The sequence below is a fragment of the Anomalospiza imberbis genome, chromosome 1, assembly GCF_031753505.1.
Source record: "Anomalospiza imberbis isolate Cuckoo-Finch-1a 21T00152 chromosome 1, ASM3175350v1, whole genome shotgun sequence".
In the NCBI taxonomy this organism is placed as follows: domain Eukaryota; kingdom Metazoa; phylum Chordata; class Aves; order Passeriformes; family Viduidae; genus Anomalospiza; species Anomalospiza imberbis.
Window position 1 is genome coordinate 134,622,073 of NC_089681.1, and position 25,073 is coordinate 134,647,145.

Genomic DNA, 25,073 nt, shown 5'->3' on the forward strand with positions numbered 1-25,073 from the left:
AAGAGTTTCATAAAACACTTTGTTTCTTGGTTGCTATTGTACTTCAGTTGTGTTTTTATAAAGTGCCCTAACTTTGAATTAATTTCTGTATGAAGCTCTTCCAAGGTGATATTTTTAGGTTTAATGTGTTTTCACCTTTTTCAATCAATTTTATAACAGTATTTTTGTTTGCTCAGTGTCTAACAGGTCTTCTCTTGTGCCTTTCTATGCATAAAGTTAACTTGCCTTTTATATAAAACTCAAATTTTTATATACATAATCTTAATGCAGGTTTTGTAATTTGTGAGGAGAATTTGGTTGTGCATCAGTGTATCTGTAGGTGTCCTTCCTAAAGGGGACCAGTACTTAAATATATAAACCTAGGACTTTTGTTAGTTTATAGAGTGAAAGGAAGATGGTATTTTCAATGGAATAAGCTATTTCATAAAATAAACAAGAAATCTACCCCCCTCCTCCAACACTCCTGTTAGAGCACTAAGCCTCTTTGTGACATTTAGCAGAGATTTGATGTTTCTCTCTTTTTTAAGTTGTTTGATACATTCTAAAATTGCCCAGGAAAAAGTGATGATAGCTATACCTTTTTCATTTTGCTTGAATTTTCAAAATAGTCTATCACAGAAAAGGAAAAAGTCTATTATTTTTTTGCTTTGAAGTATGTGCTCATGTTGTTTTTGAAAGATTCTACATTAAATGTACATATTTTAGATGAAAAATACACTTAACTTTTTTGGTTATTTAGACTGCATATATAATTGAAATGCTATTCTCAGAACGTTCATAAGATAGAATATGATGGCTTTGATGTAAAACCTAATAACAAAACCCAATAGGAATTTGTATGTAGTTTTGTTGATCTTTAGCTCATTATACAGATTATTTTTTCATTAAGGTCTTGTCAATGAAATATTTAAAGACCTTTCTAAGATAAGACCAATATTTTAGGGTCTAGCACTGCAAAAGCAGATGGGAGCTTTGGTATCCTGTATTTCCATTGTGAACTAAGAAGTGTGTGGAAGAGAGGGAAACATTTTTAATTTTATGCATATGAAGATTTCTGTACAAGACACACTGATGAAGGCATTTTGACATATTCTGAAATATTCCTGTCTTGATACATCTCTTGATACTTATTAGATATTTTCCTGAACTATTGAAATGACTGAAGTGCAGAGTAGACAAAAGCTTTGAATGAGAGAGATTTAGGACCCAAAATACATGCTCAGGAGCATTCAGTTTTGTTTCTCAGCATGGGTCTACCTGTCTTCTTGAGGAATACCTGCCACCAGTTCAGTGGCTGCAGCTGTGGTGCTTGTGTGTCTTTATGTACAAACACGAGGCTGCTATTGTGAAGGTTTAGCTGGGATGGTGCTTCTAAGAACGTCTTCCTCAAAAGGAGCTGGACCTTTTCAGCACTATATTCTGTGTTTGGTCTTGCCCTTCTCCAAGGGACCACAGAAAGAGAGAAGATGAGAAATGAAACCTCATTTTGCAGTCTACAGGACCCTACAGTTTATTCTGCCAGTTCCCTGAGGGTGCAAAAGCACATCAAGTAGTGCATGATGCTACTGCATAGTGATCTGGATCTGCATTGCCCTCTGACAGCTAGGCTGCACTCTTTCTCCAGTTCTGGGAGATCAGAGGTGGCATTTTCAATCTGCATGACAGCAGAACTTTCCTGTGAACCAAATCTGTTCCCAAAGTCTTGCTCAGATTTGTTCTCATCAAAGGATGGTCCTGCCTGCAATCTGGCTTCTGTGTCCAGTTCTGCTTTCAGGACCAATTTTCATGAATGTAAATGGGTGCTTATTTTTGATATTTTGGAGTCCTTGTGCAGTATAAGGAGCTTACAGAAACATGCAAGGTCTTTGAGGGCCGTTCAAGGTCATGTCCCGTTGTGAAATTTAAAGGAAGGTCTTTCCCATGTCAACTGATGGGCATCACACCAACAGTGTCTTACTTCTAGGGCTTGGCATTCTGTGGGACATGGCAGGAGATTTATAACACAGACTAAAAGCTGAATAATCCTCAGCACAAAATCCTGAGGCAAGTGGTAGGCAGGGTGTCAGACTGCCTGCCTGAATAATGAAAGGAAGTGAGTAGGTGCCTGTTTCCAAACACCAGTGCTGTATAAACAGCAACATGTGGGGGTGTCTGTCAGTGAGAGCATAGAGGGCTGCAAGTAGAAAAATTAGCAGACATAGAGAAATAAAGAGGTATTAAAAATACATAGAGGAAGAGGTTCCTGCTCCTGGGGAGGTGCTGGGAATGGTTGGCACCAGCAGGAGTAGATGGCGGTAAGGACATGGATGGGCCATCGTTAACCCAGGTGTGCAACAGTGCTTTGGTCTGAAAATACTGACACTTACAGGCTGCGTAGCTGATCTTGTGGTGTTTATATTTCTTCTAATCCTGTCCTTCAGCCTGGTGTTCTTCATCCATTGGCTCTGGGTTGTGCTTCTATGGCTCCTTGCTATAACTGTCCTAATGGTTGTGGTTGGTTGCAAAGCTGTGGTTCAGTGGGATCACCTGGCTGGTAAGCCCTACTAAACTGCTCTGACTTTCTCTCCTTTGCTCTTCCCTGCTTGGCACAGTCCTTGCTCTCTCTTCAGCTGTGACTACACAGATGTTGCTTTCAGGCAGATTTGCTGCATAACTCTCCTGGTTTTCTAACCAGAAAAGAACATCAAGAGAAAAAATGGGAAAAAAATATTGTTGGTAAAATTGTATCAGAGTTTTAAAGTGAATTACTACGTGAGAGCAGGGCTGCAGCTTGAACATAGGCAGGACCCACCCCACCCACTGAAGAAGCAGGGCAGAAGCAGCTGATGTCATGCAGAGGCCAATGGCTTTGTCATCTGACCTTTGCTAGCAGCTGCTATCTTCAAATTAGTATTGTTATTACCAGCTGTTGTGAATAATTAACTGTATATTAACAACTTCTTGTGGGATTCATAGGAGCATCTGTTCTATTTAAGAGCATTGCAAGTGTAGGAGGAAGTACAGGAATGGGAGAGGGAGAAGTGTGATCCAGGAAACTGCTCACTGGTCCTCACATTAATCAAAACCTTCTATCATTGTGTAACTCTGGGGTGCATGGTGACACTTCTTTTATACTCAAATTTGTGTTTTGGTGGACAGCTAATCATATCATACAACATATATCATATCATATCATACATCATATCATATCATGAGAAAATTATAAACTTTTAGTATCCTCTCCAGATTCTTTTAAAAAGTCAATAAATGGTCATGAAAATGCATTTTGTGGAAGCATAGGTAGGCCAAGCATGAGCTGCTATAGGGTGGAGAAACCTCTCCATACCAAAAGATTTAATTTTACAGGTATGAAAAGAACAAGCTTGAATTTGGAAAGGCACTGATCAATTGTAATGTTTATGCTTAGTTTTTTTGCTTTGATATGTCTGCAATGTTTAGTTCTGTTCACAGGTGGGCTGAAAAGACTTTCCGGAGAAAAAAGAACTTGTATTCTCTAAAGTAGAGATGGCTTGAACAGTTTGTGGGGACGGGCAGTCCTGTGGCTGGCTTTTTTGTTTCTGTTTTGCTTTTATGGTGGGAGATCCATGGTGGAGGTGGAGCTCAGGGCTGTATTTGGAGGAACTGCTGACAGTCATGGATACAGGATGCAGAGCACCAGGGCAGTCTCTGCTGGTGGCTCTGGAGCAGCTGCTCGTATTGGCTGTGCTGGGTGAATCGAGCTGGTTATGTGCACACACAGCAGTGTCCTAGAAGCACAGAACTGTGACTTGAATAGTATTTCCATGGAGAAAGGCAAAGGATGAACTATCTCAAATGAGATTTGGCACTACTTAATGTCTTTTAGATGTGGCAGCACAATACTGTGTAATTTGCAGATGAAAGGCCAGCTACCCTCTTCAGTCTAAAACTGAGTTTCTGCAGACACTGGCTGTCCTTGTGATCACAGAACAAATTGCTTAATTTACTAACTCAGAGATGTCTGCCTGGTGCTAGAGTTTTGTCTTTTCCTGTCTCTTTAATCCTTTGTGTTTAAGGCTGTGAATAAGAGCGTAGCACATCCTACAGCTGCAGGGCCAAGGCACCACTGATGATTGTTTCCACCACTTTGCATACAAAACAATTGCTTTCCTTCAGGATGTTGTTTGCCTGTGACTTGAAATCATCAAAACTCTCATTTAGAGACTGATGGTCTTTCAGTGTATCCTAATACACGCGCCATCTTTTTTTAATGGCTTGTATTACATCCCCTGAGCACTTTTTGATGTTTTGAATATTTTGATTTTTGAGTATTGTTTCCTGTTCCCTTTAGAACTGTGTGTATGCTTTTGGCTTTAGCATTTGATCTTTCTCTGACATTCAGTAAGTTTTAGTGTGGTAGTAGTTTTACTGAGTGAGTACTAAGTACTCTCATTGTATTTCCTTATTTCAGTCAAACTAGATCACTTACTGTTGCAAATATGTTTGTGCTTCCTTTTTCTGAGGTGAATGCATTATGTTAATGAAATTTGCTTTCCTCAGTAGCTCATCAAGTAATAACTCAAGGTCATTTTGTCTTACTTGAAACTGCTTTTCTAATAACTGTTGATATTGTTTAATAATTCTATGAAGAGTCATTGAAAATTTACTAAATATTAGTATTTGCACTACTGAAAAGACTTTTAACCTAATGTTCAACTTCAGTTTCTTTCAGTGAATGGGGAAACATACTCGTGACACTGATTTTCCATGTTGTTGTGAAAATAAATCATAATCCATCTCTCTTTCCATAGGCCCTAACCATGATTTAGTTTTGTTATTCTAGGAGGGAATATAATAAATTTAAAATTACTCTAAACATTTTTGTGAGGTTTTTTTGTTCCCTTTACCTTTGTAAGATTTCTGGGGAACTTTGAAATGCTGTCACAAACCCAATGTCACAGTGGTTTTTTTTCCAGTAAAACTACTGGATTTTATGTGGTGTGTTGACCCTGGCTGGACACCAGGTACCCACCAAAGCTGCTCTATCACTTTCCTCCTCAGCTTGGAAGGGGAAAGAAAATACAATGAAAGATCATGAATTGAGATAACAACAGGGAGAGGGTCTTGGGTAAAACAGACTCATCTTGGGAAAATTAATTTGATTTGATTTGATAGGTTGTAAATTAGAGCAGAGTAATGAAAAATAAAAACTAAATCTTAAAATACCTTCTCCCCATTGTCACTGCAGGCCCCCAGCTGGGTAATAATTAGCATTGACTCCATGATTGCAGAAGGCTGATCAGTTGCTTTATTATATCATCTTATCCTATACATGTTAAGAAACTCAGTAACCCCTACAGCCAGTCTGATACAGCTTTGACCTAATTGCTCAATCCATCCAAACACCATCCAGTGTCCAATTAAGAAATCACCCTTTGGTAAACAAATCTCCATGGCACATTCCACATGTGCACAACAGCAGGTGCAAGTGGAGATGAGAATTGTTTCTCATTATTTTGTCTGATCTTCTCACAGCCTTCCCCAGGAAAATGCCTGGGAAAGTCTGTGCCTGCTCTCTGTGGCCAGAGAGCTGCTGCCACACCCCCATCCTTCCCTTCTTCCTGGGCTCAGCTTCACTTTCCATTTTCTCTACCTCCTCCTTCCAGCAGCACAGGGAGATAGGGAATGGGGACTGTTGTCAGCGCATCATACATTGTCTCTACCCCTCCCTCCTTCTTAGGGAGAGGACTCTTCCCACTCCTCCCCTGCTCCACTGTGGGGTCCCTCCCATGGGAGACAGTCCTCCACAGACTTCTCCAGTGTGAGTCTTTCCCAAGGACACATCTCTTCACACTCTGCTCCAGCGTGGGTCCCTTCCATGGATGTAGTCCTTCAGGACCAGGCTGCTCCAGCATGGGTCCTTCACAAGACAAGAAGTCCTGTCAGAATTCCTGCTCTAGCATGCACTCCTCTTTCTAAAGATTCTGCCAGGACCCTGCTCTAGTCTTCCCATGAAGTTACAGCCTCTGTTGGGGATCCCCCTGCTCCAGGGTAGGGTCCTCCACAGGCTGTGGGGGGATCTCTGCTGCCCCGTGGCCCTCCATGGGCTGCAGGGACACAGCTCCTCACCATGGTCTCACCATGGGGCAGGGGAATCTCTCCTCTGACTCCTGTATCACCTCCTGCCCCTCCTTCTGCACTGGCCTTGTGTCTGCAGAATTGTTTCTCTTACGTATTCTCACTCCTTTCGGGGCTGCTGTTGTTCCAAGCAGTTTCTTTAAATTTGATTCCCCAGGGGTGCCACCATCATCACTGATGGGCTCAGCTTGGCCAGTGGCAGGCCCATCCTCGAGCCAGTTGGAATTGGCTCTGTTGGACATGGGGGAAGCTTCTGGTAGTTTATCACAGAAGCCACCCCTGTAGCCCCTCTGCTACCACAACCTGGCCATCCCAATCCGCTAAAAAAAAAGAGACAAACAAAATCTGTCCCAGCTTAATTAATGAGAGATAACAACTGATTTTTTTTATCCTAGGAGAATTGGTTTGTTCTTTTTTCTATTTTAACTAACAGTTGTCATTATCTGGCCTGTACTGTTGCCTCCAGTTTAAGCAGTTATATCACCAGGAAGCAGTAGGACATTTGTACATGCAGATGGTAATTTTTGAAGGAGCGTAAGTTGGAAACCACTCAACTGTTACCAACCCAAGTCTGTTGCTCAGAGAGTTTCAGAGATATAAGTGCTAGGTGTGTACTCATGAGTTTGGAATTTAAAAATAAATATTCTATGTCAAAAAAAGTGATTTTCTTTTAGCCCAATGTAAAAGGGAAAACTTGCTTATAGGGAATTATTGATTTTGGTGCTTGAATGTGTTTACCAATTAAATTAAGATTTTTTTTTTTGGTGATACTCTTTGCTCAGTTTCCTTGCACAGATCCTTTGCAAGAAGCAGGAGGGAAAAGTAATGTGGACTAGGTTTTATTTCTGCATATAATATCCTACATTTACTGAAGAAAATCCAGTAGAGATAGCCACTCTATTTTTATGAGTATATTTTATTAACTTGTTCTTTTTTCCCCCCCCCGGATTTATTCACAGACTTATTTTTCTAAATCGAGAACACTTCAAAATATCTGTGAAGGTAACTTGTTATCCATTAAGGATTGCCTTTTTTCTATTCCATTTTCCTGTGCACTGTATGCTTTTCTGTGTACACTCAAAGTATCTTTGTTCCAGGTGGCATATTCCATCCCACTTGACAGAAAAAAAACTTCTTCCAAGCACGGGTTGTAACCCTGTGCTTGCTTCCCTCCACACTTGGCTCTTCTCCAAGAAAGGTATTTTAGAATTTTCTCTCTGTGCCTTTGTTTGTGGATGTTGATGGAGCACAGGGAGAAACAGACTTCTTGTACTATGGAAAAATCTTTTACAAAGTCTTTCAGGATGCATAGATTAGTAAAGAATCAGCTGTTAATACTCCTTTATCAATTAGGAAAGCAATAAGCAAACTAAAGGACATCCTGCCATGGTGTAATTTGGTCTGACTCCTTACAAAATTTACTGATGCACTTATTAGCAGTTCAGATTTAGGTTTCAGTATTTGTTGGTGAGGCAGTGTAAACCTCTTAACAACAGTTAATTACTTACAACATTTTCTGGAACCTTACAAGATCTATGTAGTGCTGTGTAATTTAGTTGTCATAATTGTGTTAAATTTCTTGACATTATCTGTCATAAGACTTTCCAGCAAACAGAGATAAGCAGTATTTTTCTACTGAACTTTTGAACCTTTGCTAAGACAAGATGTGCGAAAAATACTAAAAAAGTAGAGACAAATTTATGAGTTGGTAGGCGCCAGCAGTCTAATATAGGAGCCTGATAGGAAAACACCCCACAATTAAGAACACTATATTCAAAGTTTGAATTCTAGCCAAGTGTCTGAAGGCACTCTGGGAAGGAAAAGTGTAAATGTTGCTAGTTAACATTGCTTGGAACATGAATAGTTAATAAATATGAAAGAGAAAACATAACATGGTTGGTGAGATACCTGGGTAATGGGTCATAAAAACTGAGTTGCATGCTGCTGGACTCTTGAGATTATTGTTGAGGTAATTTCTTTAGCTGTTGATCTGTGCTAGGAAGGATGAGTTTGATTTTACCTTTGATAAAGGCTGGAGTAGTATATCCTGGGAAGCCTTCATCTGGTGAGGAGGAGAGGGGTGGGAAGAGCCACTTACAACATGGTCTGGTGAGAAGGAGGAGACACTTGTGTGATTGCAGCTCTTTAGTCGTCTCTCTACAGAGAATTAATTTCTCTTCTCCTCCTCTGATGCTTTAAACTCCATTTGTATTTACTTCTGTATCATGTCCCAGTGCAGGAATGTGAGTGCCTGAACACCAGAGGTGCCGCTTCTCTTGCTCGGCTCCATGCAGTCTGGATGCATCCTGGGGATTGAATGATTTCCACAAGTGTGAGGAGGCCTCCACTTGTAGTCAGTAGCAAAACTTCCAGGATGACTTGCCAGTATTACAGGAAATCTTGAAATAGTGGACTTTTCCTTTCACTTCATTCAGGCTTGTCCCGGCTGGGAGCCCACTCCTGGCTCCTGGAGTGGTGGTGTGGAGAGTTGGGGTTCCCCTTAATGTACAGCTGCTGTTGAGCTGAGCTGTTTTTCAGTGTATGGTGAGTAAAACTCAGGATCAGAGAAACTCTAGCTATCATGTATTTTTTAGATGTGAATGTTTTAATGTTTAACAGAATCTCTCTCTTGGTGCTGTGGAAGGTCATCTATAGGAGCTCAGAGATGTCATTTTTTTGAGGTAATAGGAAAAGCTTGAAATGTCAGGCAGTTGAAAAGTTGTCAGCTGAAATACTTTTTGGAGGTGAAGGAGAAATTCAGTTGTAGAAACCACCTCAGGGGAGTCTATGTGTCTTGCATGAACTTTGTGATAGTTATGTGCAGGCTTATAGTAGCAGCAGTTGTGCACAGAAGCAGTTTTTTATTTTCCTGCTCTTTCAGATATTCCTTGCCTCATGCATGGCTTTTTAAACAGCTCTGTCATTCTCTCCCACAGTGTCTTGCTTGTTATTATTGCAGCACTTTAAGTAGCACACCAGAAGTGATGGAAACACGATAGGGCCAGCAAACAGAAGGCTATGGGGAGGCACACAGTGCACATGAGGCTTCATTTTAGACAAGTTTCAGAATAAAGTTTTAGGCCAAAACTCTCAAAATTTGGGCTCCTTCTAGTGCAATTAAGTGGAAATTACTGTTTTCTAAAAGAACTGGAGAAAATTGATACTGTCAAGCAACTTGAACTTTATTCTCATATGTAATTTTCCTTCTTTCTCATAAAATATCATTAAATAATTAAAACAAAGAACAATCTCTTTCTTTCAGTTGAATATCAGGGTAGGGTTAATTCTCCACTGAAATGCAGTAATGGTCACTGCAAAACAACTGTCTGCATGAAAGCAGGCACTAAAGCAGATATAATCTCTCGGAAGCACTCCATCCTGGGGTTTCTTGGAGAACTTCAGCCATTCCCATTTGTCTGCTCAGAAACCTGATTTTCTGCAGTCTGAAAGTGAACCAGTCAGCCTCAGGTGTCAGGGAAGTGAGTTTGAACTCTGAGGGAGCACCTTTGGAGCTCTCTGTGGCTTCTATTGCCACTCTCGTGATGTGTGATATTGGGCAAGTGTCTTCACTTAATTGCTGTGCTAGAAAACCAGCAGTGTCCTGGCTGTGTGCAAAGTTCAGAGATGGAAACTCTTGTTTCAGGAATGTAACAGGCAGCAGGTGCTTTGGTGTTTGAATACCCAGGGGTTTTGCCTGATTTACCAAGAATTCCAGGGTTTGAGCCTAGAGGTGACAGGGTATGTATTGCACATTCAGGAAATGCCTGAATGTCCAGTCAAAATCTTCTTTTTAGTGGTGGGTGGAAAGCAGAAACTCATCACTCTTCTTTAATCAACCAGAACTGGAGAATTCAACCAGACCTTCCTATCACTGAGATAATAAAATGATAGTTACCATTTGTCATGCAGCCTTGTGAGAGTTTCAGCCAAATCCTTTGGCAGCTTCCCCAACCTTATTGAGATGTGGGTTTGGGGAAGTAATGAGGCCATTAAAACAGCTGGCTCCAGTAAATAGGCTTGGATTGAGTTCTCACAAATTAAAATGCATGGAAAGATATGTACAAGCATGCATGTAAGGTTTTGGGTTTGGAAAGGACAGACTGCATTAATCTGATTCCTTAGTTTATCTAAGTCCGATTGGCTGTGCTGCTCAAATAAAAGGTGGCTTGAATATAGAAGTCTATTTTTTCCCCCCTTAGGAATCATACAAATCTGGAATGCATATCTGAAGACAAGGGAGACATTTTGGAGAAAAGGATGTTGCATTTGAGTGACATTTTTAAATAGAAATGGAAAAGAACATCTCTAAAAAATACTGTGGAGTAGCTTTGTAATGAGGGTGTCAAGGGCAAAGAATACAAGTGCTTGTAAAATGGAACTCAGCAAATAAATTAAAAGGAGCTAAATATAGTTCTGAGGAGAAACAGGGTACTGGGCTTATTAGTTAGTTGCTCTTTCTCCAGTGGCTATAATTGTCTTGGTGCTGTGGCACCCCCAAGGCTTGTCCAGACCTCAGCAAAGAAAATCACAACATGAAATACAGTTTTGTATTAGCTCAGGCTTGAAACTGATCCTCCTGTAGGCTCCACCTGGGCTAGCAAGCAGGATCAGGGCATTGGTGTGAGCTCCAGCAGCTGGTTAGAGCTCAGTGTGGCCTGGAACAACCAGCACTGATTCCCACAGCTGAGCAGCTGCTCCCAGTCAGCAAGGGGTCAGCCTCTCTGGGATATAAATGGGCCAGACCGGGGGGTGCACCAGCTTCAGAGACTGCAGGTGGGCACTGCCCCAGAGTGGAGCACTGGGAAGGGGCTGTGTTTGAAGCTGCTGCCTTGGCCCTCCGGCTGGGTCAAATCTGCTGATGTGATGCTCCAGACTAATGCTGGACAAGTCTGCTGCTGTCTCCCTTCTGTGTCAGCTGCAGTCCTGTGGATATGATTTTCTCTTGATTTATGCAAGAATTAATTAAGTCAATGATTTTATGTGTCTGTATCATCTCATAACGTATTGTGAATGGTATGCTTACAATAGGAATAGGAAGAAGGAAATAATTATATTTTAGCATAATATTTGGCAGTAATTAATCCTTTATAGAGTAACATGTATAGATTTTTTAAAACCTCTTATTTTAATACTTTCTGAAGTTTTGTTGTCTGCTCCCTGCATACTAGTCTCTTATACTTTTTCTCTCCATGTTGCACAAGGCTGTATTACATCTCTTTGGGCTGTCCTAGGTATCAAGTAACCACTGTAATAATCTATTTTCTTGTTCTCAGTGTCCTTTAACTCTTATCTGAAAATCTATTCTCCCATGGTCTCTAATGGTGCTCATGTTGCTCTTCAGTGTTCTGGGTTGGAGGTTGTCCTCTGCTTTCACTCTAGCCATGGTGTCAGGGACTGGCCCTTGAAAATGCAATTTCCACTACATGGAAAGTTTAAAAGCTAAAAGGTGATAGGCTACCCAGCAAGGTCTTCTTACCTCTCATTTTTTTTAACATGTGATTTTCTAAGGATAGAAATGTATCTACTGTTTTTCACAGACAAAACAGTGTGCATTTTTAGGGAAAATTGTAATTAGCTGAAGTTTTAGGATAGATGGAGTTGATCATGGAAACCTTTTGTAGATAGAGTAGTAGGAATTTGGCTGTAATTGATGTCTCTGTAAAGGACAGTAAGAGTCAGGGACATAGAAGCCCTTGAGAAGGTTCTACATTGGCTTTGTTATAGAAGCAAAGACAGGCTAAACTTGATCTATGCTATAGAACACCACACTGGAGGGTAAAAATAGTGGTTGCTGTTCCTGAATTTCCCTGTTAGCACAGGTGTGGCAGCTGTAGCCCACTTGTTGATGGCTTTTTAGGATGCTCTTCTCGTAGCCTGTGCCTGACAGTTGCATGCCACAACCTGGCAGTAGGACAGAGGTGGTTGTGGGGTGACTGCACTACATCAGCCCCTCCTGAGGCAGGTATGGATTATGTCCACAGTCATGAAAATCCAGTTTATTATGAAATTACTTTTTTGGCCCTCCTTCCCCCTTTCTTCCCCCTCCTTGGAACATTCCTTGTAATAATTTATGAGAATACTGAGCAAACTTTTCCCACAGGGATTTTATTGAAGTGGGATAAACAAATAACACTTATTTTTTTCTCAGCTACCTATTTTATGATAGTTAACTCTAAAAGCGTATAAAATCACAAACTCCAGACCGTTTTTTGACAAGAACTCCTGATAAAGTAATTCTGTGCATCTGCTGCCAGATAGTCTGGCTCCGTAAGTATCACTGTCTCGTCATGGACATTTAAAAATAAAGCTGAATGACCTCTTCATTTGAGTCTGTAACTGGCCTGCTTGGCAATGAGTTATAAAGTAATAACCAAAGACCCTCAAATGTGGCTCCCAAGCAATTAAAAAAACATAAAATTATGAGATTCCCAAGGAACAGCTTGTACCTCTTTGGGGAAGCTGCAAGGGAAAAAAGTAACTGTCTGAGGAAGAAAAAAAGAAAACAGAGCTCAGAAAATACTCAAGAGTAAGAGAGCTGGGAAGCCAAGGGAAGACACAAAGAGCTCCACCCAAAAAGAAAAAAAATGGTGGCTTTCCATGTCACTTCTTTTCCTTGTGGCACTTTGACTTTATTCTGTTATTTCTAATGATTAGTCAGAGGAATTAATCAATTTCTGCTTTGGATCATGCGTGCTTGCTTACAATTTTTTCAACAGTGTATAGACTTAACATGACAATCAGCACTAAAAATTGCCTAAAAATATCAGTAGGATTTAATGGAGTTTTTGTCTTTATAGTTTCTATTTTAATATGTGCCAAGGTTAAAGATACGTGAGGATTATGATTTTTCTCTTCTTAATTATTATTATTTATTCTGAACTCTGCAAATTAATTCAAGAATCAAGCTATGTTCATTCTTTTTCACTCAATAACGCAACTTTTCTGAAGAAATTATGTCTTAATTAACAATTGCATTGTACCTGAGCCTTATCAAGTCCTTGGTGATAGCTGTGCAGATCATCTGAGACTAATTCTTACAAAAGAATAAGTGCTGAAATGTGCATAGCAGTTTTGATAATTTTAATTTCTTCCCCTCCTTCTCCAGATCCCACCGTCACAGCTCTGGGGAGAGGGATGGAGCTCTGTGTGTGCCATGCTGACACAGCCAAGGGCCAGAGAACTTGTTGCATCAGGTCCCTGGCAGAAGATTCCTAAGTAAGAAAGTCACATCTTCAAAGCAGAATAGCACTTCAGATATGGGCTGAAATGGGACTGACTGAATGTCAGGGTTTTCTGCATTCTCTTGGATTTCTTAGTGTTTTCTCTTCCTAAGGGAAAAAAAAAAAAGAAAGATTTCTCCTCTCCAAAGGAATGACTTTGTATTTTGTTTTTTTCCTACTCAAAGTAATAATGGCATGCTTAATTTTTAAGGCAATTCACTGGATAATAGGATTTCAGGGTTACTGCTTTTATCCTCCTGGAAAACCAGTGTGCACACATCCTAAGTAGAATTAGTGCTTTTTCAGGTATGTGTTTTGCTTTTCCTATAAACTAATTCTCTCTCTTGAAAGGCAAGAGAATTAAAATTGAAACTTGGGGAAATACTATTTACTGAATGTGTATTTACTAATAATACAGAGTTACATGTCCTACATATCCCACACCGTCTAGTGGAAACTTTTTGCATAAGCAGTGTGAGGTCAAGGACCTGAAGGGATTGTGAGTTTTCAGAGTGAGAAAGACTTTGAACCTTTTCCCTCAGCCACCATAGAAAAAGTGCCACATGGATTAATGATGAATTTTTACCCCATCACCTTGAAAAACACATAGGATGGCTAGTTACTCCACAAGAGGGAACCTACTCAGGAATATTTGCCCTTATCATTAAACAGGTCCTTATTGAAGCCCTCGTGGACAGATGTAAACTGGAAAAATAGGTGTTGGGAGAGGAGCCATGTGTGTGAAGTTCAGAGAAAGACGAACCTCTCTTTATATACCTCTATGCTGTTGCCTTTTTCCCAATCTGGAAATAGAAGGCCTGTTTTCTTCTATGGCCAGCATGAAGGTGACCCAGACAGAGGAAACCAAGAAAAGAAAACCATTAATTCAACAGTAAGACAGCTAACTGTTTCCAAACTATGAAATCTAATTGATTGAGGAGGGTTTTACACCAATTTGTGTTTAACAGGCTTGATTTTAATAAATTATGAGCTGAGAATGTCTGATGGCAAGGGATGCTGATTTTGGGGTCTGCAGATTTGATCCTGCCAGCACTTGTTTGAAGGTGCAACTTTCTGATATTGAGGGAGAAGAAAGTGGCCTGCAGAAAGGGCAATCACAGGAAAGTAATTGCTAAAATGGAGATCTGCCTGAAATGGAGGTGGCTGCAAGAAGTATGCTTCCAGGGACAGATCCACAACTTCTCTGGGCAACTTGTTCAGTGCCTCACCACCCTCACACTTCCTAATATCTAATCTAATACTACCCTCTTTCAGTTTAAAGCCATTTCTCCTTTTCCTATCACTGCATATCCTATTTAGAAGTGCTCGTCCAGCTTTTTTGTAGACCCCCCCTTTTGGTACTGGCAGATTGCTCTAAGGTCTTCCTGAAGCCTTCTCTTCTCCAGGCTGTACAACCCCACTTCTCACAGCCTGTCTTCACTGGAGATGGGCTTCAGCCCTCTGATCATCTTCGTGTCCCTCCTCTGGACTCACTGCAGCACCTCAAAATCTTTTTTATTCTGAGGCGCCTGTTAGTCTCACAAGAGCAGAGTAGAAGTGGTAAGGATGCCCACACACTCAGACATTACAGTAATTTGTACCCATCCTCAAATTTGGATTTTGTTTTGAAGAAGAGTGCTTTCTGCTCTAAGCAGCTTGAGCTAAGAATGGCAGGAGAAATTAAAAAAAAAAAAAAAAAAAAAAAAAAGCAAACTAAAACAATAGTTGCAACTTGGTCATTTTCCAAATAACAATTGTTGTCTCTTCCTGTAGCAGTAGCAGAATTCATTTGTAGAAAACAATCCCAGCTGTAAGACAGATTCTATGTTTAGACAATAGCCTGAAGGAAAAAAAAAGAGTTTTAGTTTAGGAAGAAATATAATACAGACTGGCTGCAGCAGAAAATCTACATGACACTGCAATGAAAACATCTTTTCCTTTTTTCTCCTAACTAAAGGTAAAAGGGTTTTGAGTCCAGCAGAAAGTAACCCCCTAAGTGTAGGTTTTAAATATGTTAACGTATATGTATATATATACACAGTTCAAAGATATCTATATATATATATAGATATATATACATATATATTCACATATAAAATTTACATGGCAGCATGTCTGTGAACTGCTTATTCTTTCTTCAAATACAAATTGCATTTCCAAGAAAATTTTCTGTTTTGCCAGAAAAAAAAAATCTGTTTTGCCATGTATTTTCTGCATGTAAGTCTCTGAAGAAAAACTAGTGTTGGGAAAAATGTACTAACCACAGGTTTCAAGTGCAGCAGCCTGTGGAATTGAAACCGTCTGCACTTTGATTTCCATACCTAAACATATACTCTGATATGAAACTGTCACTCTCTGAAGAGGGAGGAATTTAGCGGGTGAGAACATGGGGAAGAGGGTTATTTTTCATGTCCTTTCTTTCAGAAACATAGCTTACTTCCTGAGGGTTATTAGTTTCATACCTTACAAAAGAAGAACTGTTTTCATCTCATGTTCTAAGTGTGGTTTATTTTTTTCCTCTGACAATGTTGACCAGAGACCCACAATTTAATATTTGTAGTGGTGAGCTAAACTGTGTTCTGCTGTGTGCTACCTATTTCTTTTATCACAAAATAGAGGTGAAGGTCTGGTTCTTTTTTGAAAAAGTTTATAGTATCACTATTTGGAACTTTCTTCCTGACTTGCATCAAAATCCCAGCAACCTTTTTCTCAGGAGATTTTACTTTGCTTGTTCCTGTCTCTCTCAAATCACCATCACATGAACCCAAATATAAATATTTTTACATTTACAACCATTTTGTGGAATTAATGAAAAATTCTCCACCTCACACAGCCACCTGCTGTTCCCTACTGAGGATTAAATTAATCTCTGCTTTGTATGCTGAAGTGTCTCAGGGTCTGTCAAGAGCATCTGCAGGATGGAAGAAGTCTGTCAAAACACAGAGGAATTCGGTCTCAGAATGCTCAGAGCTTTACCTCTCCAATGTGTTCTGGAAATTGCTTTGCCAAAGCAGTGTCCCCCAGACCACAGGCAGCCAGCTGGGCTTTGCTCTGGGCTTTCAGTTGGGTGTCAGAAGGTTTTTTGTTTAAAGTCATATCTATTTTCCTACTGAATATATATGATATACTCCTGCTTAGTTTTATTGGTCACCTCTTGCTATAGATTTAAAATTACTTGATTTCTAAAATTGCCCCTGCATTGGAAACTGAGTGGGTACTTTCATGTGGTGATCGGAATTCCTAGCAGAGGTCTGGCCACTGCAGCCTGTGATTCTGCTGGCTGCAGTTGAATTCTGAAACGTCCCAGTGGGGGTTTCCCAGTGCCGTGGGGGCTGCTACTGAGTGAGGGTACTTTGAAAACTTCAATTTGGCTGTCTCCAAACTGGCAAAGCCTTGTGAAACCTGCATGCTTTGAAAGCCCCAAGTAGTGAGTTTTGTTGTTAATGCGGACACTTGCGGAAGAGTAGTTTTCTTCAATGTCTGCCTTTTTTTTTCATAATAAGTGGCATTTTTAAAGTCAGTGTTTAATGATGAAAGTGGGAGGAGTTTGAAGAAGAAATCAGAAGCATGAAGTCCTTCTGAAGGTATCTGGATGCCCCTGTTGTAGCCACATTTTAGACTGATTTCCAAATTCAGTGTATGTTACCTTGAAATGTATCATGCCTTTCTGCCACTTCAGGGAATGCACAAATAGTGAATCTGTATATTCTGATTTATAGGGAATGAATGCCTTTCATTTGTTACACAACCTTGGCGTCTTGCTCATTCATCTACGGACAGAAAAGCAATTGACTTCTCATTTCCTGTGTTTCACATTCTTTTATGGAGCAGAGAGGAGCTGGTGATGAACTGTTACAACATCTTTTTTAATGCATATATAAAATCATTGTGCTGAAAGTTTAGCCCAGTAAATGTTTCAAGGATGGTTAGGTACAAGTTGTGTCAGCATCAGTCAGTAGTTCTGTGACACACAGAAATATTTTTGACCTCAGTCAGTAGTTCTGTGACACACAGAAATATTTTTGACCTCAGCAATCAGCATAGGGAACTTTTTCATTATTTTAACTTCCTGGGTGTAACTTTTTACCAGCTTCTGGAAGCATTTGAAAGCTCATGAATCTGTGCAGGACCACTAACAAATGGAAAGTAACATGACTCTTCTGGAGAGAGCTATCTATACGTGCAGGTATGGCTGTTCTTCAGCTTGCTTAGAATAGATCACTTGATGAATAACTTTGGCTTTGCAAAACAAATTTGTGAGAGGTCAAGATGGGTGAGAGTGATTTACTCAAAGTAGGAACTGAAGGTGATTTATGCTATCTGTTCTCTCCACGTGGCAGCTTGGGTTGTATCCACTTTCTGTAATAAATGTGGGCTATGCTTGTATTCTTTTTTAGGATACTTTCTCCTAGTTTTGTTTTTACTTTCTCAGCAGGAGAGGAGGCACAGAAGAAAAGATTTCTAAGGGAGTTAATATGTTTCATGGATGGCTGAAATTAAATAATTTTCTGTGAAAGCTGTTCTGTTGTGCCTTCCTCTCACCTTGCCTTTGACACCTCTAACACATCTGCCTTGTTTATTTCTGAGTAAATATAGATTTAATTTACATTGTGGCTCTAGTTACATTCATATATATCTCTTTTTGGTGCCCAAAGGCCCAACTGTGCCATCTCCTTATCATGAATTGACCCTCTCAACTGCAGGACATCCCGTATTGATCTCAGTGAGGAAAATACATTTTATATGAGTTGTCTGTTGAATATTTTAAATAATTAATGTACAGGAAGAGTACTGAGAAGGACTGTGTACCGTTGTGATTAGGGCAGGCATAGAGAAACAGGGATCCTTTCTCCCTCGATTTGGGAAGGAAAATAATCTTGAGTTTCCTGCAGAATCCCAGAGTGCTGAAGCCACTGAAAGCTATGGACAAGGATGGATACAGGGCAGGTGTGACAATGCTGCTGTGGCCTCCTGCTCGCTGCTGCCTTGGGAGCAGCAGTCCAGTGGATGAGCTTGACAATGCCTCCTGCATTGGACTCTGCACGGAAGGTTGTGGAGCAAATCCCCGTCTGGGAATTTCTACAGTGCTCAGGAGAGAGCTCTGAGCAGCTGCACAGCTGGGAGGCTGACCTGGTGTTTCAGCTAAATGGCAAAGGGGCTTCACTTTTTTCTCTGCTTGCCAGTAATTATCTGCCTACAGCTTTCATTGCTGCCCCGTGTTGCTTGGTTATTTTTGTGCTGGAAGTCCATGTCAATGGCTGTCCTTTCCTCATTGGGTACTTTCCAGAAACCACTGTAGCAGTTAGTTTGTTTCCTTTTCTTCTTTCCATTCATTTAGTAGTTCAAGATAAAATAGAAATAAATTAATACAGTTAGTAATTTCTAGATCATTGTTAGCACTTGAGAATATGTACAAGGTAGACATTTAAATCCTTCTATCAACAGGAAAGAAATTGATTGAGCTTCTGCTGTGAAACCAATAAATAACTGGGGAGAAAAATACCTCAGTTCACTAAACATAGTAATTAGGTCAAAGAATCCTCTTGAAATACATTTAACTATCCATTACCTTATAAATAAAATTTAATGTTAAAAGCTTAAGAATAGGAAATGTTTTAATCTCCTTTCAAAATCACATTCAAATGGGTAAGACAACCTGTTGTAGGTAAAAAATTAGTCTGGACAAATTTAATCTATAACCTTATGAGAAGAAGTAATACTATTCTGGTAGATACAAGGCAAAAATGTGTGGATTTCTGTCTTGTAATATTTTGCTCTCCTTAAAATATTTTAGCAGCATTAGTGTTTTGTTTCTAGGCTTATGTTCTCTTAATTGTATTATACAACTACATAATTAATCAATTTTCATCTTAAATCAGCTATGTGTTTTAATGAAGAAATGATTCTGCTACAAAAATAAAATAATTTCATAATTTAATTTTCAGAGTCAGACTGTTAACCCTTAATTGATATTAACTGTGGCTGGTTTTATCATGTAGTCAAGGGAAGTTGCCTGACTTAAGAAAACTAAAATGTCTAAATATGTAGTGGAGAAATATCTGATTTGTCTTACCAGCTTATTAACAATTTACCAGTAATAGTTATTCAGTATTATTTATTATTAACCAGACTATTAAATAATTATTAATCAACTCATCTTCTATTAATTATGATTGAGTATCACTAAATTTATAGGAATAGTATCTTTTTCCTTACATTTGATGTCTGTTTTATTAACTGAGAAGTTGTCTTCTCTAGGGGAAAAAATGTAGCTGTCTGAGGCCAGAATCCATATTCAATTTTCCATTTTTATTTCTCAGGGTTTTATTATTTATGTTTCTTCAAACCAGAAGAGAGAATTTAAAAAGTGATTCTGTATTGTACCTGGAGATCTAATTGTTACTTCTCACTTAGTGATTTTATTGGTCTCAGTAGGTATGAAAATGTGGCAAATAATAAGTTTTACCTTTGAAAATCAAATATGGCTGAGGAATTTTATTCATTACCACTGTATAAATCTGGAATTTTTAAAATTACACTCATGTTCTTTCTGGCTAGATGGTATCTGGGATGTCAGTTTGGTTTGTGACTGACTGGAGTCTTGCTGGTTCTTCTGGTTGGACGTGTTACAAAGTTATAGAAGCATCTGCTTCATTGAAGTAAGCAGACAAACACAGGAAACAGATTTCTCAAGTGGAGTTTGTCGGGTGCTTGCTGCAGAGTTTGGAAAAGAACGGATATTATGAGTTATGCAGGATTTCTGTGTTTCTGGACTTCACAGCAGCACAGCATTGACACCACCTAGTGTGAATCTTCTGCGGAGCTCCAACTCTGAGCAGTTTTTCCAGGACACCACCAACCCCTGCTTGCTGAGAAGGGGAACTCTGTGCCAGCCACCCGGAGGTATGCCTGGGAGCTTCACACTGTGCCAGGACCTGCTCACAAAAATCAGTGCTAACCCTTGTCTAAGTGGCTGTTCCTGAGTGAGCCGGAGCAAGTGCCTCACATCAGGCTCCACACAATGCGAAATGCCCTTGAGTCTATTTCTTCTGTTACCTTGACTGATCTCTGTTGGGATGGTCATCCAATGACATATTCAGGCTTCACATCAATAGAGAAAGTTGAAGCATTTGATGGTTATGCCTTAAAAGCTTAAGGACCTGAAAGTATTATCTCAGATGAGAGTGAGTGCTGCCTAATCCCATCGACGTAACCAAAAAACAGTCAGGAACACCTGTAAGTGCTGATGTCTTTCAAAGAAGCATTTCTATTTCTGACAGAATTCCAGCCCCAAAGTATCTCTTAATTGTAATTTTCAATAATTTGACAGATTCTAATGTTAAATGGCCAGACTCTCTCCCAGGTACTAAAGTCTGGCAAAAAGTTGTGGTTCACCCTATTATTTTTAAATAACTCCACAAATTCAATCAAAAGCAGAAGCAGGAGTCACTCCTTATTTTTTTAATGTTCATGTACTATGTATCCCCAAGATTGAAGATGCAGTCCCCATTTCTATCACTTTGTAAAGAAGACAAAAATGAAGGCAAAGTAATTCTGCTGAGCTGTTTTTACCACAAAACCCATTGCAGTTCCCTTTCATGTCCAGATGTTCAGAGTAGTTCTTCAGTGCATTTTCAAGGAGGGGGAGGAAAAAAAATTGTGCAGCTTTTTGTGGTTGCAGATTTCTTCCTTTTACTGAAAAAGTGAGACATGTAATGGTTGTCATTTTGAGTAAGATGGTGGTGAATAGAAGTAAAAGAAATTGCAAAAAATGACTCCTGTAAACTTGAAGTATTTGTATAATTAATGTAACAAAAATGACTCAAGGGCATTTTGCATCATGTGGAGCCTGATGCAAACAGCCTGATGCAAAAAGACACTTGATCTTTTTTTTCCATTTCTGAAATGTTTTACAAAACTCTTATAAAATTTAGTGGAGGCAATGTTTTAGAAAGATTAAACATATAATAAGGGAGAAGAGCCTTCCTAGTAGTAACTTTGGAAGTGCTCAGGGAAAAAAGTGTTCTGTGAAAGGCGGTGTTATGAAATTAATGATAGAAATTTTTAGAAGATACAAGAGGCAATAAAAAATTGCTGGTTTTCTACCAATGAAAGTGGGCAATAACTTTGTTAGTTGTGGAGAGTACATGGTGGTGGAAAGATAATACCAATTGAAAAAGAATAAAAGCACTTTCCCCCATTGATATTAAGCACCCAAATAACTAGAAAAACTCTTTAAGAAGCCCGAAGGACCCTTGTAGATAACATTTTAAACCTTGTTTAGCCCTATCCCTGAAGACTTGTCGAGATAATGACACAGTTTAGCAAACTGCCTCAGGACATGCTAGGAAATTACAGGCATTCAGTTGTAAACGAAACCGCTAAAAACGATTCTAACGTGTCAAGTGGGAGAACATTTAGACACCCACAGCTTTGTTAAGTGCCTGTGGTGTAGGTTAGCGAAAAGAAGTGATGCTTTAACCAGCGGCAGGGAGGTGGAAGAGGAGATGCTAATTGGTTAGTACTCGAATTAAATAAATATGTATATATGTACACACTTTGTTTCTGTAGAAAATATGCACAGCAGCCTAAGAATTATCATGAAGTTTTCACCATAGCAGAACAGCTGTGTAAGTCTGTGATTTCTTTAAAGATATATTAAGATATTTTTGCTTTTCTTTAAAAATTATACCTGCCAAAATTATCAGACAATGGCACTGTTTACAGTATATTTTTGTGCAGAAGAAAACTCTTCATGTTTCCTTCTTTGAAGCAGAAACATGGAGCCAGTGTGCACAAAAGGTCAGTTTTTATGTGCTTTCAACCATTACAGCTTTTACTGCTTTGAAAAAAACTGAGTTGTTGTGTTCATGATTGACAGAAGTCACATATAAATAGATGAAAGAAAGAGTAAGACATGTTACATATAGGAATATTTTCAAGAAGGGATATAATTATGAATTAAAATCCTATTCAAAAGAATCTGTGTGCATTTTTTTGCTCTTCTATTTTCATGGCCAAGTGCTATATAAAGTGTGGAGAAGCACAATCATAGCTGTTTTCGAAGGTAGAGAAATTATATTTAAAGATGGAAGTGAACTTGAAAAGTATTTAGAAGAGCACCTAAACATTAACCTGCGTCCTGCATCTGAGTCTTGCTGCTGGTTTTGAGTTTCCAATAACTTTTGTTGATGAGATAAATATATCTATGTTTGTGTATGTAATTTTTCTGTGTAACTATTATTTGGGCAAAATTTGCATAACGTCCAGATTACTTTGTAAAAGAACCAAACAAGAAAAAAAAAAGCCCCAAAAAAGGAAAACTACATTAATTCCAGTGATCCCTGAAGTCAAACTTTTGAATATTCAAGGAAATTTTATGTTTTGAGGAGCTGTCACTACTTCACAGCTATGGATGCCAAAGCAATTATGTTTGCAAACCTTGAGATGAGTCTGTTTTTTTTAACCTCTCACTTGGGAGCAGGGAAGCAATTTGGCTGAATATTTAGGCAATTAATGTTGAAATTAGCTCTAACTTCTGAGTTTTAAGGAGTACAGAAAACTATAATCACATATAAATGAACTTTCTGGCAATTCTTAAAGAATATAATTTTCTGAATCAGGCATTAGCCTTAAAATGTGGGTGGAGGAAGGAGCAGGGCTCTGGCAACCCTGGCCCTGTCAGAGCTGGGTGCTGTTGTGAGGCAGGAAGTGATGGAAGACCTGCCCAAAGTGTCTTACTGAAAGCACCCAGTACCTTGCAGCTCAGGGCCACAGGGAGCAGTGGGGACTGGGGAGGATAATTTGGGAGATGAACGTTTTCTGACCTATGTTTATGCAGCTCCTTAGTCTGCCCTTCCTTTGGAAAAAAGCTGCTCTCTCCCAGGTGACTTCTCCAACGTAGTCGTGAGCTATTTGAGTTAAAGCTTTGTACAAGCATCCCATCTGTTGGTCTGTCTCCTTTTTCCTCCAGAAAGGGGCATCAGCTGCCAGGGTGAACTCTATCTTGCTAGAGCAGAGAGGTGGCAAGGCCTGGCTGTGGGAAGGGATTTGTGTTCACTTGTGCCAAATTGCTTGTAGTGTTTTCGAGAAGGCATGTGAAGGTTTGTAAATGTTTATGTCTCCCAAAATATAGAAGGAAACTTCACAACATGACAGAAGGCATACACCTGAGGTCAAGGCTTTATTATTGTTGAATTTCAAAGCGCAGTAGAGAGTCAGGGTGTCTAAGGAAGGGTTAAATTATCTGTGTAGGAAGAATTTTAGGCAAAGAAACAATATGTGAATTGCTACTAGTTCTAACTGTACCAATAGTGATGTGAATGGTGACATTGTGTGAGGTTGTCTTGGCCAATTCTCTGGTTATAAATTGCATTCTCAGTCTTTTCAGTCTTCATTCAGATGGTGAATTAGTGTCCAGGAAGAATCAAAGAATAATACTGTGACATTAAAAATGTAGTTTATTTGATAGTTAGCTTCCAGTCAGTGGCAGCAAGAAGCTATTGCATCACCACAGGAGATAAAGATCACACCTGAGTCACAGAGTATTCTGTATTGGAAGAAACCCACAACAATCATCAGCTCCCTCTCTGAAGTGAATGGCCCATCCAGGGGCTGAACAGGTGACCCTGGTGTTATTAGCACCCTGCTCTGACCAGCCGAGCTAATCTCAGGGAGAGGTAGTCCTCTCTAAATATTAGATTCTGTGTTGTTTAAAAGATGCAAAGATGCTCCCATCCCATAAGGGCTTTTAAGTTGGAAACACTTGAAGGCTCCATTCAACACCTGCTCACCTAACACAGGCCTTATGAATGATTCTATGGCAGGAGAAACCTTTGCTAAGCCTGCTGAGGAGTTTGCTGTCAGTAGAGGCTGCCTTAGATGTTGTGTAGCAGACGGGCTGTGAGTAGGTTAAGTAGGGATTGGTGCAAAACAGCTGAATTCAAGTATCATCTCTGATTTCCACTGAAACAGGAAGGATGTAAGTGGGAGTAATTTGCACATATTGGAGTTGGGGAGAGTAGAAGGAAGGATGTTTACTGACCTTGGGTGAATCCTCACACTCATTTTCCTCCTCTTTGAGTATCCCATGACATAATTACCATCAGCTGAGGTGAAGAGAGTCACACACAGAAATTTATATGTCTGCCTTGAGACATACAGCCAACACAGAGTATCCCAGGAACAACTGTGGGGCAGGTCAGACTCCTACAGCAGCACCTGTACTGCTGGCAGGCAGAGCTGTCTTAGGGCATCCTCTGGTGTGCCCTAAACCACCAGAGGTCTGGGAATGTGTTTGCTCCAAAACAGAAAGGGGGATTAGTCTTGAGTAAAGCATAATCTTTGTACACGGGTTTAAGCTGCCGTATTACATCCCATAAACAAGAATTCACCTTTCCTTGTGTTGGCTTTTGAGATAGTAAGTCGTATTTTAATGTAGTACTCCTAAAGGCTTGGTAGGTTGGTAAGTAGTTCTATGTTTAAGGAATTAAGTGCTGTTGGGTTGCAGAGCTTACTATGAAATACATGCTTTGTGGTGTGTGGCTATTTTGGAGTTTAAACATAGATGTTATTAAAATAAATTTTAAGTCTCTATTTCTAGTAGTAATTTCTCTTTTTATAATTTAGACAGATTTGAGTGACCATAACATTTTCCCAGCGAAGAATAATTATATTGATTTTAAGTGTATGTGGTACCTGAGACAAGTGTGGGAGTTTTGAATTGTTTTGATATTTATTTCTTTTAATAGAACTAAA